The sequence below is a fragment of the Chiloscyllium plagiosum genome, unplaced genomic scaffold (genome assembly GCF_037043375.1).
Source record: "Chiloscyllium plagiosum isolate Xiang-an unplaced genomic scaffold, Cpla_swu_hap1 HiC_scaffold_11, whole genome shotgun sequence".
Lineage (NCBI taxonomy): Eukaryota > Metazoa > Chordata > Chondrichthyes > Orectolobiformes > Hemiscylliidae > Chiloscyllium > Chiloscyllium plagiosum.
Genome location: NW_028270149.1, coordinates 78,881,543 through 78,896,090, shown reverse-complemented (window position 1 = coordinate 78,896,090; position 14,548 = coordinate 78,881,543). Strand labels below are relative to the sequence as shown.

Genomic DNA, 14,548 nt, shown 5'->3' with positions numbered 1-14,548 from the left:
TGACAGGGACAAACCACACCACGCCTTGACATATATTACATTCTCATTAAAGCTCTATGTAAACTGTTGATGTAAAGGGATGTGATTTGGATAGGAGGAGAACTGCAGCTTGGAAACGAATATTGAAGCTTTTAGTTCAATGTGGATTTGAATATAGAAAAGACAAGAGCAGCAGTCAAGAGGTGTGCAGAAGGAGCATTGTTTGGACGAAATGCTAAATGCATTGATTTGCTTACTAGGATAGATGTAAAACATTCCATCAAAATCTTTCAGAAAGGAGGAGAAGGGCAACTATACCTAGTGTCTGGACCAATATTTCTCTCTCAATTAACATTACTGCATACATTCTACAGTCATTACCAGATCGGTGGGATGAAGGAATTGAAGTAACCAATTTGTGCACAGCAACTCCCACAGTTATTTCCATATTAACAGTTATTTAGCTGTCAATCATTTTGAAATATCTGGTGATCCTAAAGAAATGAAAGCCTTTAATATTGGAAATAAACAGATAGTGGAGAGAACTTGTTTTAGTAATGATGGGAATCAATTATTTCTCATTGCCTGACATACTCTTAGTCTCAGGAACAATTTCTTGCAAGATAAATGCCTTCAGGACTTCCTCCAAATACCCAAGAGAGATTAGTTGTTGTAAATATATGGTTGGCTGCGAGTGTAAATATACTCGACATTCGGAAGCCTTTGGGGATGCTCCGTTATGCGCGCGCGAAGAAGGAGGTCACGTGGTGCGCTGTTTCGCACGCCAGAGGAGTGCGAGGAGGTCACGTGGTACTCCGGTTCGCGGGCAAAACAAGGTCACATGGGGTCGGACATCCGGGAACGCAAGGAGGCGGAGAATGGAGTCAGATCAACAGCCAATCAGAAGGCAATCCCACCTCAGTGATTGCATGACGTTTTTTATTATATAAAAAGACTGGGTCAGGGACAGAAAGGTGTGGTACTTTCTGAACTGACACACAATATAGTTTGTCATGGACAGAAAGGTCTAGACCCAGAGCTCTGTATGCTTTATCCACTTACTGCTAAAATAAACTAAAAGTGTGAGACCGAATATCTTCTCCTATTGCTTCATTTAAAGAACATGCAGGACTTGGCTCACACATAGAAGAAAGTAAGTTGGTAGATTGAGCCAAAGTCCAACACTGTGCAATTTGTTAGAGCTGAATATACATCCCTACATTACAGCAGAGATCAATCTTCCAAAGTACACAACTGACTGTCCCGAGATTGCGATGTCCCAAAATTGTGAAAAGCACAATATTAATTCAAATATTTCCTTTTCTCTTACACACCGAATTCTGAACACTTATTTTAGATCCAGCTGTTGCAGTGATATCTTCACTAATGGCTGGGATGGTGCTATACTAACTAAGGAGACAGAACACCTTGAAGTGGTGAGAGATGCTACACAGATAAAACTCTCTATTTAGCTCAGCTCATTCTTCCTGGCTGAAAACAGGCAGAGGGGGGAAGCTGGGAGTGAAGAGGCACCCAGCAAACACACAGACATCACCATTGATTCAAACAGGCGATTGCAAGAGCAGTGAAGTAGATTTGCCTTAAGAGATTGCAGAGAGTTCATCAATTCTGTCAATTTTCTTTTGAAAAAAAACTAAAGTCTGAATCTTTTTCCAAGCTAAACCTGATACAAATGTTTCTAAAATGACACATTAAACCAGAGAAAGGTACTGTCCAATTTTCTAAGAGTACTTTTTTGTTCAATTGTTCATACAATTATTTTTAGGACAATTTGCTCCACTTAGGTGTTGGATGTGACTCAGTGATGGTAGTCACTTGTATGAATCAGCAGGATGTGAGTCAAGTCCCCATTTATAGATTCAAGCACAAAACATAATTTAACACCACAGTGCAGTACTGAGGGAGAGCCACACTCCTCATAGAGACGGAACCTTCCAGATGCAATATCAAACCACAGTTCAGTCTGTCCTCTCAGGTGGCCCTTAAAATGTTGTACGGGTCAATTCCAAGTAAAACAAGGGTCTGGGCTCTCCCTCCACTCAGCCAACATTAGCTAAACTGATTATCTGGTCATTTAACTCATTTACTGCTTGTGGGATCTTACTGTATAAAGATTGGCAGCCACACTGTCCACATTTGAATGGTCACCGTCCTAAAGTACAGCTTTGGTTGTCAAGTGCTCTGGGGCTTTGCAAGGTCACGTCTTTTGTTAACCAGAGTTGTCACAGTTGAAGCTGATCATATCCTCCAACGGTGGCAAAACGATTATCGCCCACAAGGACAGGAAAGTCTCCGGCCTTCCCGGCCCCTAACAACCCAGGTATGGCAAGACCAACGAATGCGGTCACAGAATGCCTTTCAGACTGGGAGAGGCAGATTTTTAGTCACTCAGCAAATCAGCAGATATGGAGAGCTGGACGGGAGGTGGAACTAGATCAGCCATGATCGTATTAAATGGCTGAGCAAGCTCAACACAGCAAATGGTACACTCCTAATCCTTTTCAGTTCTTGTGGTCACAGCTAGGGTCAGCCAAGTCTGCAAGAGTTAGGGGGTGTCCAGACCAGGAACCTTCTCATCCGTACAACACAAGAACTGGGCAACTTTTTTTTTTTACAAAGAACCAAAGAAATGTCATCATTTGATTAGATATCTCTATTGACAAATCAACCTGGTCAGATGCAATTACACACTGCTGGAGCAAGTGGGACTTGAACTGCAGCCTCCTGGTGTAGAGGTAGGGACGTTACCACTGTACCATATCTACTGCACAAACCAGGATGCAGCCATCTGGAGTCCACTGTTTAGTGCTTGCAGATCCCCAGAACCAAGCAATCCCACTTATTGAGTTTAAGATGATTAGCTTGCATTAGGAACACTCTCCATAACATGCAGCACAGTTAGTGAAAGTCCACAAGTTCCGACAGGGTTTGTTGAGCTATTGTAGTGCAGTGGTAATGCATACCTGCTCCAGACATCTGTTATGATATCTCCAACCAGGTTGGTGAGAAATAATCTAGAATGGGTTTGTAATGTGGCCTCAGTAATGGCTAATCCTGAGCCTATTCAGCAAGGACCACTCTTTCCAAAGTAGATCAAAGCTGGCCATTTCAAATGGCATTTCTCACAAGGAGCTGGTTAGTGACTTCCTATGGTTCCCAGTCCTTGTCCAAAAGATGTCTTGCTGGTAAATGTTACTCAGGAAGCTTGTTCCATATTGTGCCTCTGAGATGGATAGTGGGCAGTAGGTGAATTGAATGTGTCATTATGGAGCGGCTATGATGGTGGCAGCAGTGCCTCCATACATCCAGCACGATTGTTTCTGATTGTGACCTTTAATGCTGTTTTTTCAGATGTTTCCCAGAAGGAGAGAGAGTCCTATCCAGAGTCACCCTTGAGCATGCTGCAATCTCTAGACATCTATGTAGATACGTAAATCTCTTTTGGCACTGGCTTTGCGGAGGCACTTCTGTCAAGAGATTCAATGTAAGACACCCTTTGGTGCAGTCATCTGTCAACTTCATAATGTCCAGAATGTGGAAGCACGGAACTTCAGCGCACACATGTCATTACTGTAGATGAATTTAAGAGATGTGGCCATTGACAGCCACATGTTGAACAGCACTGGGGTTATCATGTGGCCAATCTTTACCATGTGCTTCTCCCTCACCCAAGGTGGACTCAACATCGTCTGCTGTGAAGGTCTCTTCCAACAATTACCCTGACCCAGATCGAAAACCCGTTGGACAGCTTTAGGAGACCAGTGTGCCATACCACATTGTAGAACCCAGTGGACTGTTCAAATCACTCAGAATTCTATATATAGCAGCTCGCAACCTCAATGTTCAATTTGACCTGATGTCGAGTGACTCATCCATTTCCTCTTCATCACGAAGACCACAGTAAAATCAACTGCAATCCTCACTCATTCTTGGTCACCTCATGACTCAAACATTCCTGCCCTGTACAGGCCAGCCTTCCCATCCTTCCACTCAACTTCAACGCATTGCCAAGTTCTGCAGTCTATATCTTCTCCCGCAGCAGATTCCCGTCATTCATCACTTGTTCCTGTTCATCTAAAATGCTGCCCTCAATTTAACATTTTGAATGCCCATTCCAGCCCTTCATGATCTCAACTTTGCCCATCTCAGCAACTTCCTCAAAGGGCAAAGGGCAATATCGAGAACTCTACTCTGACTTTGATCTCCCCTCACTTTATTCACCAAGACAACACATCACTCTCACCTCTTAAGGTCCTACTACATTACTCCCCCTTGAATCTCTCAAATTAACCCTGTGCCCATTTTTTGTTTTGATTCCCCTCTGCTCATGAAGCACCTCAACAGGTTTTTCAAACAAGCAGCACAGAATGAAAACGCACTCCGGTTTGTTCACTGTCTGAACACTGGCACACCTACTCTTAAGACATCCTAGAAAATTGAGTAGGGTGTAGCCTGAACAAAGTATTAGTCACGACTGAAAACTGCAGGTTTAAAATTTTAAAAACAGCCAGGACACAGTCAGTCAAACATGCATAATTTATACATTTTACTTAACATATACTGGACATTACACATATAATTTGCAGCCTAATTGGATGATGATACAGAGGTCGTTACTTTTTAGAAACAGTCCTGCTTGAAGTGCACTGCTTGAGCAGTAAACTAAAGGAAATGTATTGTATAGAGTTACAGATTAACTGCCACATACATTTAAACAAAGGTCCCCTTTCATCCCCCTCTCCAACATAGTAGCTGAACTAGTCAACTGGAAGTGTAAGTCACATAAAAATCAGAGCAGCAAGCTTCAGAAAGTACTTGTACTGTATCAGGCAGTAAATGGACATGATGCTGAGCTATGTGTCGAAATTGTGAAACTGTCTTGCAGCCAGAAACAAGCAAGTTAGGCATAACTTTAATACTTTGAGAGTTGAGGTTTTCCATTTGCACAATCCAAAGTAAATGAGTTTAATTAGCAGGACTATCATTAGGTAAACAAAGGGCAAGATGACAGATCACTTTGATATTTCATGGGGACAGGGAACAGCAGTGTACAGCATCCCATATAAACAGGCCCGTCCTGATGTTTCAGAAAACCAGAAAACATCAAATACATCAGAGCCTATGGAATGCAATACAGCTCCTCCCAACAATTCAGAAAAAGTAGAATGTGGAATTTCAGTCAGACCAGCACAGAGCATCTAATTCATTAACCAGCGCTGTAGAACAATGCACCAGATTCAATTGTACATATTTAATTTGAAATTAAATCAATACAGTAAAGGAAGGTTTTTTCAAACGAATTGGAGCCAACCAACATATATTTTGCTTTATTCACTCATAGGATGCATGTGTCGCTGATTGTATCAGCATTTACTTCCCCATCCCTAACTTACGGTAATGATTAAATCAGTTCACATGAGCACACTGGACAAAGCGAGTGGCTGAGTTCTAAGATTATCTGAAAACAAATTTACATTAGGAGAACATTCACAACGCGTGAGGTCATGACCCCAAGTCTTCAGCACTTGGCACAATAATTAACAGTAAACCTTGGATAGTTTGCACTGTATGGAAAACTGGACACTTTGGTGTTTCAAATCAGGAAAAGTTACATGGTGAAGGGCTTTGTTGTAGCACTTTTGCTTGTAAGAGCAAGGTGGTTGTGGGTTGATCACCCACATCAGTGGATTATATTGGGCTGCATTTTCCAAGAAGTGGTAATCCATCCCTTTACTTTTAAAGAAAGGAGAAAGCACGGTAGCTCAGTGGTTAACACTGCTGCTTCACAGCAGCAGGGTCCTTGATTCGATTCCTGCCTCGGGTGACTGTCTATGTGGAGTTTGCACAGTCTCTCCATGTCTGTGTGGGTTTGCTCCAGTTTCCTCCCACAGTCAAAAGATGTGCAGGTCAGGTGGATTGGCCAAGTTATATTGCCGATAGTGTTCAGGGATGTGTAGGTTAGGTGCATTTGTCAGGGGAAAACCTGGAGCAATAGGGTCGGAGAATGGGTCTGGGTGAGATATCCTTCAAAGGGTCGGTGTGGATTTGTTGGGCCAAATGGCTTGTTTCCACATTGTAGGGATTCTATGAGAGCGCTCTGCATTTCTGACAGGAGATTCCAATCAGGCACCTCCAGAAATATGGAGCTGTACTTCCATTCTCATCATCGTTTTGTAGCATGGAACTGGTAGTGAAAAGCATACTACCCAGTGGGTCAGTGGCTAACACTATTGCCTCACAGCACCAAAGACCCGGGTTTGATTCCACTCTCAGGCGACTGAATGTGTGTAAACTCTTTTCCTGATGAAGGGCTTATGCTCGAAATGTCGATTCTCCTGCTCCCTGGATGCTGCCTTGACCGGCTGTGTTTTTCCAGCATCACACTCTTGACTCTGATCTCCAGCATCCGCAGAGCTCACTTCCTCCTAGCTCTATTCTCCGAGTGTCCAAGTGGGTTTCCCCCAGGTGTTCTGGGTTCCTCCTACAGTCCAAAGCTGTGCAGTTTAGGTGGATTCGACATGCTAAAATTGTCCATCATGTCCAGGAGTGTGCAGACTCGGTGGATTAGCCATGGTGAATGCTGAGTTACAGGGATATTGTAAGGGGGCTGGACGTGGGTGGGATGCTCTTTGGTGGGTCAGTGTGGCCTGCTTCCAGGCTGTAGGGATTCTATGACTCGCTCACTTTTCAAGGCAGTCAGCTGCCATATTCTGAAATGCCGCGGGCCCTGTAACCACTTTGACAGCTGCTGCCAAACCCTTAAGTACATCAGCATGATATTAGGGCGCTGGGAGGGTAGAGTGCTAGGAATGGACGTAGCACTATGCCAGGTGGATAGTGGGTAGGGGACCAGGCAAGCAGGGTGCCAGCTAAGTAGGGAGAAAGGTGCCAGGGGTAGGATGACAAAGAAAAAGGGTTAACTTGCCTAACAAGGAGGAGACGAGGGATCTAGAGAAGTGATGCAGTGTTTGAGCTGGGTGGGGGAACTCAGATCTGCTTGGTTAGGGAGGGAAGGGCTGTCAGGTGCACTGATTTGGTAAGGATTGGGGGGTGGGGTGGGGTGGGGGGAGGGGGCAGTGAGAGCAGGGTAGAGGAAACGCCCAGCCTCATTTCCCAGCCACTTCCTTCAGGATCTGCTACAAGGAGGATTCCGCGGGATTCCTGTCTGCAACTTCCACCGACGCTGTTACAGTAGTCAGGCCATCACAAATTCTGGGCCATAATTTAGGCTGGCCTTCCGGTTCAGCACTGGAAAGGCTGTGCTCCCTCCTTGAAGGGTCCACCGTTGGAGTGAGACGTGAAAGAAATCCTCCACCTTCGAGTGTATGCAAAGATTCCATTGCTGAAGCTAAGGAGAAGTAATAAACTGCCTATTCAAAGAACGGTGGGGAAGTCTTGCCAAACATTTGTTCCTCAAACAATATGTGCAGAACAATCATTTGCCGATTTACTTCTTTGTTGTCTCTGGGAGCCTACTGTGAACGAATGGTGAATTTAGGCAAAAAAGTGAGGATTGCAGATGATGGAAACCAGAGTTTAGATCAGAGTGGTGCTGGAAAAGCACAGCAGGTCAGGCAGCATCCGAGAAGCAGAAAAATCGACGTTTCGGGCAAAAGCCCTTCATCAGGAATGGAGGCAGGAAGCCTCCAGGGTGGAGAGATAAGTGAATGCTGAATTTCGCTATATTAGAATGCTGTCTACATTTGAAAGAGACTTCCTTGGCATTTTAAAAAAAGAAACTTACATGCCATGGATGAAGCCCAAACAGGGAGGAGGTGCATGTGCTAACTTAGAATCTTTTGAAAACCAGTCTGCAATGACGTTGAACTGAGAATTAAATGGTTGAGACCTGTTATTGAGCCTTAACTACATATTTCATTTAAAGTTTATCATACGATGCAATGATAAAAGGGTGGAATGTTCCAGGGCCACAGATTTCACAACTAATGATGCAGACATCCACCAAAGGTGTGCATTTGACGGAGGTAAGTAATAGGTCATTTCTAACGCCCCCACTATTTTCCCTGCCAGTGCAAAAAGTGAATTATCAAAAACACTTTCACACCTTGAAACCTGCTTTGTGACTGGAATTACAAGGCAGAACCCACAACAGTTAGCCACACCCATGCAGGCTTTGTCAGTGGTTCATCTCCAAGGCACAGCCTCACAGTTTTCTGAGCTCAATGCGGCCCAACATAAAAACTACGCTTGCAATGGCTTCATTGGCCAGTGGGGGTTGGAGTGTCCCTAAAAGTCAACTCTGGCCCCCTCCACTTCCTAAAACTGTACATGGTTGCTCAACCAAATCCATAAGTACAGAGCAGCTTCAATAATAAGCACATTGTACCCACATCAAACTGTTCAGCATCCTAGATTCTGGAATTAGTCACTAATTTTTGCATTATTTGCTCTAGTTTTACAGTGGCTAGACACTCTGCACCTTCAATCCCAATTCCATCCAGTTTACATATTATTTGCAGACTGTATGTAAGTGTAGAGACTCAGCAACTCAATTCACCCACAAAATCAGAGCGGCATTATCAGAAAGCCCACATGATCATCAGTCAGGAATGAGCTACGATATCCTCCAAATAAACATCAGGTAGTGCAGCTGCCAAAACAAAATCTTTGTGCATTTACCACTGAATCCATCCTCCTCCATCACTGATACTTGGCCTGAACTAACTTTGGGTCACTACAGTCGGACACTCATGACAAGGCTCTCCTTCTCCTCCCCCTCCTCCCATCATCCCCACCCACCACCACACACACAGGATGGGGGATTTCAAAACCAGGGGACACATTTTGAAGGTGAAAAGAGAAATACTTTAAAAGGACATGAGCAACATTTTTGTTTAAAAAGAGAGTGGTTCATGTGTGAAATGAACTTCCCGAGGAAATGGTGCATGCAGGTACACAGTCAGTCAGAATGTTAAGACAGTTCCTGAATAAGAAATGTTTGAAGGAATACGGGCCAAGCATAGACAAGTAGGACTAGTTTAGTTCAGGAACATGGTTGAGGTGGACGAGTTGAACTGAAGTGTCGTTTTTTTAAGCCGTATGACTCTATGACAATGACCAGTGCTTCCCAAGTGGATCCTCGCTGTGGCCTCATTTCGCACCTTGAAAATTAATGCGACCCTCTCAGTGAGAGGGCCTGCAGGAACACGACTGCTGCAAGTTTGTGCCAACTACTCCACAGTCATTACCATCCTGGAATTTCATCCCACTTGGGGTCCTGAATGCCATTCTGCTAAAGCTTTGCCCTTCACTTTGACATTAAATGTCCCCTTCCACAACACCCACTCCATCTGTACCCAACCCTTCCACAGTTAAACACTTTCAAACTCTCGAAAGCTTCTTCCAAAGCTTGCCACTACCCCAGCTTGTCCAGATCTCAGTCACTCACCTCTCACAGCACGGAGTCCAACCCATCTCTCCTAAGTCCTATGGAGGTCTAAACCCCACCTCCTGTAGCATCTTGTGGACATATTGCTCAGCAAATGGATAAAACACAAGCTGCTGCTGTTAAACCTTTGATTAAGCCAAACAGAAGACAAGATCACTTGTTGGCTGCAAGAATACAATTATTCAAGAACACCATTTTAAAATAACATCTTACACTGAAAAACCATTGTATTTTCCACCATCACACTGATCTTAAACAAGATAATCAAACGACTTTGCAGGTTTTTTAGAAAAATCAAATCGTAGAATTTTACAGTACAGAAGGACGCCATTGCGTCAGTACCAGTTCCCAAATCAGTTCCCAATCCCACTCTCCAGTCCCATCTCCACAGCCCTCTGAATTCATCGCTCACAGATATGCCTAGCCCTCGTTTGAAGTCTCCTATGTAATGTATCTCTACCACTCTCCCAGGCAGCACATTCCTAATCCTAACAACTGAGTAAAGACGTTCCTCCTCACTCACTCTTGCTGACCATCTTGAAATTGTGAACCCCCACTTACTGACATACCAACCAGTGGAAACAGAATATTACAAATTTTACCCTGTCAAATTTGTTCATAATTTTGAACATCTCAATAAGGTCACCTCTTAATCTTCTCTACTCCAAGGAGAGTAAGCCCAATCTCTCTAATCTTTCCTGGAATCATTCCAGTGAATCTTATTTGCACCATCTCCAGGGATTTAACACTCTTCCTTCAATAAAAGGTGCCCAGAATTGAACACAAAACTCCAAAACATGATCAGACCAATGATTTGTAGAGGTGTAGCCTCACTTCTTGCTTTTTATACACTATGCATCTATTTATAAACCCAAGAATCATATAAAAACTGCTTCATAACTTTGCCTGGTCAACTTCAGAGAGTCATGCATATGAACCCTGAAGTCCATTCGCTCTTGTACTCCCCCCCCCCCCCCAAAGTTGTACCATTGAGCCTGGATTGTTTCTCTATGTTTCTCCTACCAAAATGTATTACCTCACCCTTCTCTGCATGGAAATTCATCTGCCAAGTGTCTGCGCGTTTGGCTGACTCGTCAATGTGCCTCTGAAGGTGCTCAGCACTCACCCTCACAATTCTCTATTCGTCCTAGCTTAGTATATATCTGCTAATTTAGAGATTTTGCCTTTGAGACCTGTTGCCAAATCAATAATGTAAATCAGAAAAAGCAAAAGGTCCAACACCAATCCCTGGGAAACACTATTTTCAACTCATATCAAATCTGAGAAATGCCCATCTATATGTACGTTTCAGAGAACACATCTGGGACACCCGGACCAACCAACCCAACATTTCAACTCCCCCTCCCACTCCCACTCCACCAAGGACATGCAGGTTCTTGGACTCCTCCATCGCCAGACCATAGCAACACGACGGCTGGAGGAAGAGCGCCTCATTGTCCGCCTAGGAACCCTCCAACCGCAAGGGATGAACTCAGACTTCTCCAGTTTCCTCATTTCCCCTCCCCCCCACCTTGTCTCAGTCCCAACCCTTGAACTCAGCACCACCTTCCTAACCTACAATCTTCTTCCTGACCTCTCCGCCCCCACCCCCACTCCGGCCTATCACCCTCACCTTAACCTTCTTCCACCTATCACATTTCCAACGCCCCTCCCCCTACCTTTTATCTTAGCCTGCTTGGCACACTTTCCTCATTCCTGAAGAAGGGCTCATGCCCGAAACGTCGATTCTCCTGCTCCTTGGATGCTGCCTGACCTGCTGCACTTTTCCAGCAACAAATTTTCACCTCTGATCTCCAGCATCTGCAGTCCTCACTTTCTCCATCTATATGTACCCTCTCGTTCCTATCTTTTATCCAAATATTTTACCCATGCTGCCAAGGATCCAATCACAAACATTTCTAATTTACTAACCAACCTGCCTTGTGGCAGCAAATCACATAACCTTTGATTTTAGAAACAGCTTTTACCTCAAATTTTTACAGGACTTTAGAGTTAATTGTCTGGAGATTGCAGCAAGGAAATATTACAGTTTTAAAATAAATGATTATCTTTCTCCCCCCCTTTGAACACTTTCATTTGTGGATCACAGTTACTAGACATGGGGTAAAACAATGGATGAATTTTGTCTGTGAGTAATGCCAATCAGGTAACGAATGACCTAATTTCTTTGCAAATTCACACAGCATCGGTGTGAATGGACAAGTTACAAACAGGCAGTCGTGTGACAGAAACTTACCAGGTTATGTTCAACTACAGCTGGCAATCTTATGCAAGGTCCCACCAAAAATGGTTGGTCAACCAGCTAGTTTGGGAACAGTGATTCAGGAAGGAATGTTAACCAGGGAACTCAAATTTTCTGTTTAAATGCATCATTACCGCATATGATTCATCAACAGACAGAACCTCAGTTTAATATCGCACCCAAAGCACAGCATCTCTGGTAATATGATGCTCACAGTACTCAAACGTTACACTGAATCATATGCTCAAGCCCTACAATAGGTGAAAATCAACAAGTCTCTTACAATCACCAAAGGTCACCTGCTTAACCCTTTCCTAGCTCAGATTGAACAACCCTCAGTTGGTTGAGGATAGGTCAGAGAAGGTGTGACCATGTGCTCCACCAGTGGAAACAGCTCAAATGGGGTCTGTGGTCAACATATCACCCACATACTGAAATCCTGTCCTGACACATCCATTCCTACTGGCAGCATCAATGCATTGAGTATAGGGGTTGGGAGGTCACGTTGAGGCTGTACAGGACATTGGTTAGGCCACTTTTGGAATACTGCATTCAATTCTGGTCTCCCTGCTGTGTGAAAGATGTTGTTAAATTTGAGACGGTGCAGAAAAGATTTAAAGGACCTTGCCAGGGTTGAGCTATAGGGAGAGGATGACTAGGCTTCGGCTATTTTCCCTGGAGCATTGGAGGCTGAGGGGTGACCTTATAGAGGTTTATAAAATAATGAGGGGCATGGATAGGGTAAATAATCAAGGTCTTCTTCCCAGGGTAGGAGAGTCCAAAACTAAAGGGAATAGATTTAAGGTGAAGGGAAAAGATACAAAAGGGGGCAACTTTTCACACAGAGGGTGGTACGTGTATGGAATGAGCTGTCAGAGGAAGTGGTGGAGGCTGGCACAATTACAGCATTTAAAAGGCATCTGGATGGATATATGAATAAGAAGGGTTTAAGACAGATATGGGCCAAAATCTGACAAATGGGGCTAGATTATTTTAGGATATATGTTGGCGTAGACGTGTTGGACCAAAGGGTCTGTTTCCGTGCTGTACATCTCTATGACTCTACATCATAACCTAAAACTCCACATGGATACTCTCAAACAAAATATCCCATTGCAAAACACCAACAGCAATTTAGGCAGTAGCAATTTACGAAGGAAAATTAGACAGATGGATACAATAAAGGTGCTACTTCAAATTATCTTTAAACAATTCTCTAAGCACAGCAGCTCTTCTGAATTCTGAGAACACATTTCCATCAGTGGCTATAACATTCAAAAACAGTGCTGCTTAACAAGCTGAGTAATGATCTGGCCTGCCTCATTTTGTCTCAAAATCAAATAATACTGTCTACTAATAAACCATTTATTTATCTGGAAAGAGTGGCTTTAATTCCACACAAAACATCCCCCACACCCCACTGTCAGGCAAATGCCAGCCCTCAGCTCCCCTTGCGCTGTGTCTAATGGCTTTGAACTGGTAGTTGAAAAATCAAGCAACAGAGGAATCTCAACCATTTCCTCTGTAATCACGAGCTTAACATTTAAATGCCCAATAATTACGCTGCAGGAAAAGCAAACCAGTCTTAAAACAAAAGGTGTAGAAGGCACTGCCTTCCAATTTCCCCAATGAGAGTGAAAAAAAACTATTGATGAAAGCACTTCTTAAATAAAATGTGCAAGAGTCCTTGTTCTCTTTAAAGGACAAACAGACCAGGGTGGGAGGGGAAAGAACGATTCAATGGAGCCCAAGTCTGAGCGAAGATTCCTGTTCCAACTTCTTGCCCAACGCACAGCTCTGTTTTTCAACAAGTTTGAAAGTCAGAATGTTTTGTTTCTCAGTCCCCAAAAACAAAAGTGCACTTCTAGCTGTTATACGTGGCAGACAAGATAGTGATGACCGGCGCCTTACACACAAATTACTGAGCAAACTGAACTCAAGGCTCTTCCAGAGTATTGTGCAAGTTCTGGCATTTCCCGGGTAAGGCTGAAGTGAAGGAATTGCAGAACGGCTTCTCCTCAGGAGGGGGGTGGATCCCAGTGGATTTGTTCGGGTTTAATGCCCCTTTTTGGGAGTCTCTCCCCAACAAACTCAGCCACACTCTCAGCCTCCCCCAGCAGAGGGACAGACCTCACTCACTCACTCACTCACTCAGAGGTTACAAAGGAAGGTTAACTACTCACAGACCTGAGGGGTACCTCCTTGTGTTTGAGTGCTGCCTGCCAGCAATGTTGATGCTTCGGACACAGCGCAGCGCCCAGAGCAAGGCAGCCTCTCCCCACAGCGGGGACAGGAGGAGGGGGGTGCAAGCCCCACCCCCCCACCTCCTGGTCACGCCCCTGTCCCGGATCCGCCTCAGCCATTGGCCAGCCTCCGGCCAGGTACCGCCTCCTCCCTGCAGCGCGCAGGCTCTGATTGGCGACCGGGCTGTCCATCAGAGGTCCAGGCGGCTTACCTGCTGAGTCCATGCCACCACCACCACCCCCGGGGGACAAATGAGGTTGGTTTGGGGGAGGGGGCAACTAGACGAGAGGGAATAGTGGGTAGTGAGGGGAAAGTGTGAGTGGGGAGGGGGTGAAAAGAGGGAAAGTGGGAGGGGGAGATGGGGGAAAGTGGGGGGGGAGGTGGGGAATAGTGGGGGGGGGGAGGTGGGGAATAGTGGGGAGGAGATGGGGAAAGTGGGGGGGGAGGAGATGGGGAAAGTGGGGGGGGAGGAGATGGGGAAAGTGGGGGGGGGAGATGGGGGAAAGTGGGGGGGGAGAGATGGGGGAAAGTGGGGGGGGGGGAGATGGGGGAAAGTGGGGGGAGATGGGGGAAAGTGGGGGGGAGATGGGGGAAAGTGGGGGGGAGATGGGGGAAAGTGGGGGGGAGATGGG

General features: G+C 44.9%; 1 protein-coding gene across 2 annotated transcripts in view; it reads right to left on the bottom strand.

The window, feature by feature from the left end:
* LOC122557098 (plastin-3-like) overlaps window positions 1–13,986 on the bottom strand; it is a 115,354-nt gene extending 101,368 nt beyond the window's left edge. The window contains exon 1 of one of the 2 annotated variants that reach the window (XM_043704396.2): window positions 13,860–13,986. The gene's annotated coding sequence lies outside the window, so the exon portion shown is untranslated. Of the gene's footprint in view, window positions 1–13,855 lie in introns of both variants that reach the window. The other variant, XM_043704398.2, reaches the window with a different exon arrangement.
* Between the last annotated feature and the right edge of the window lie 562 nt (window positions 13,987–14,548).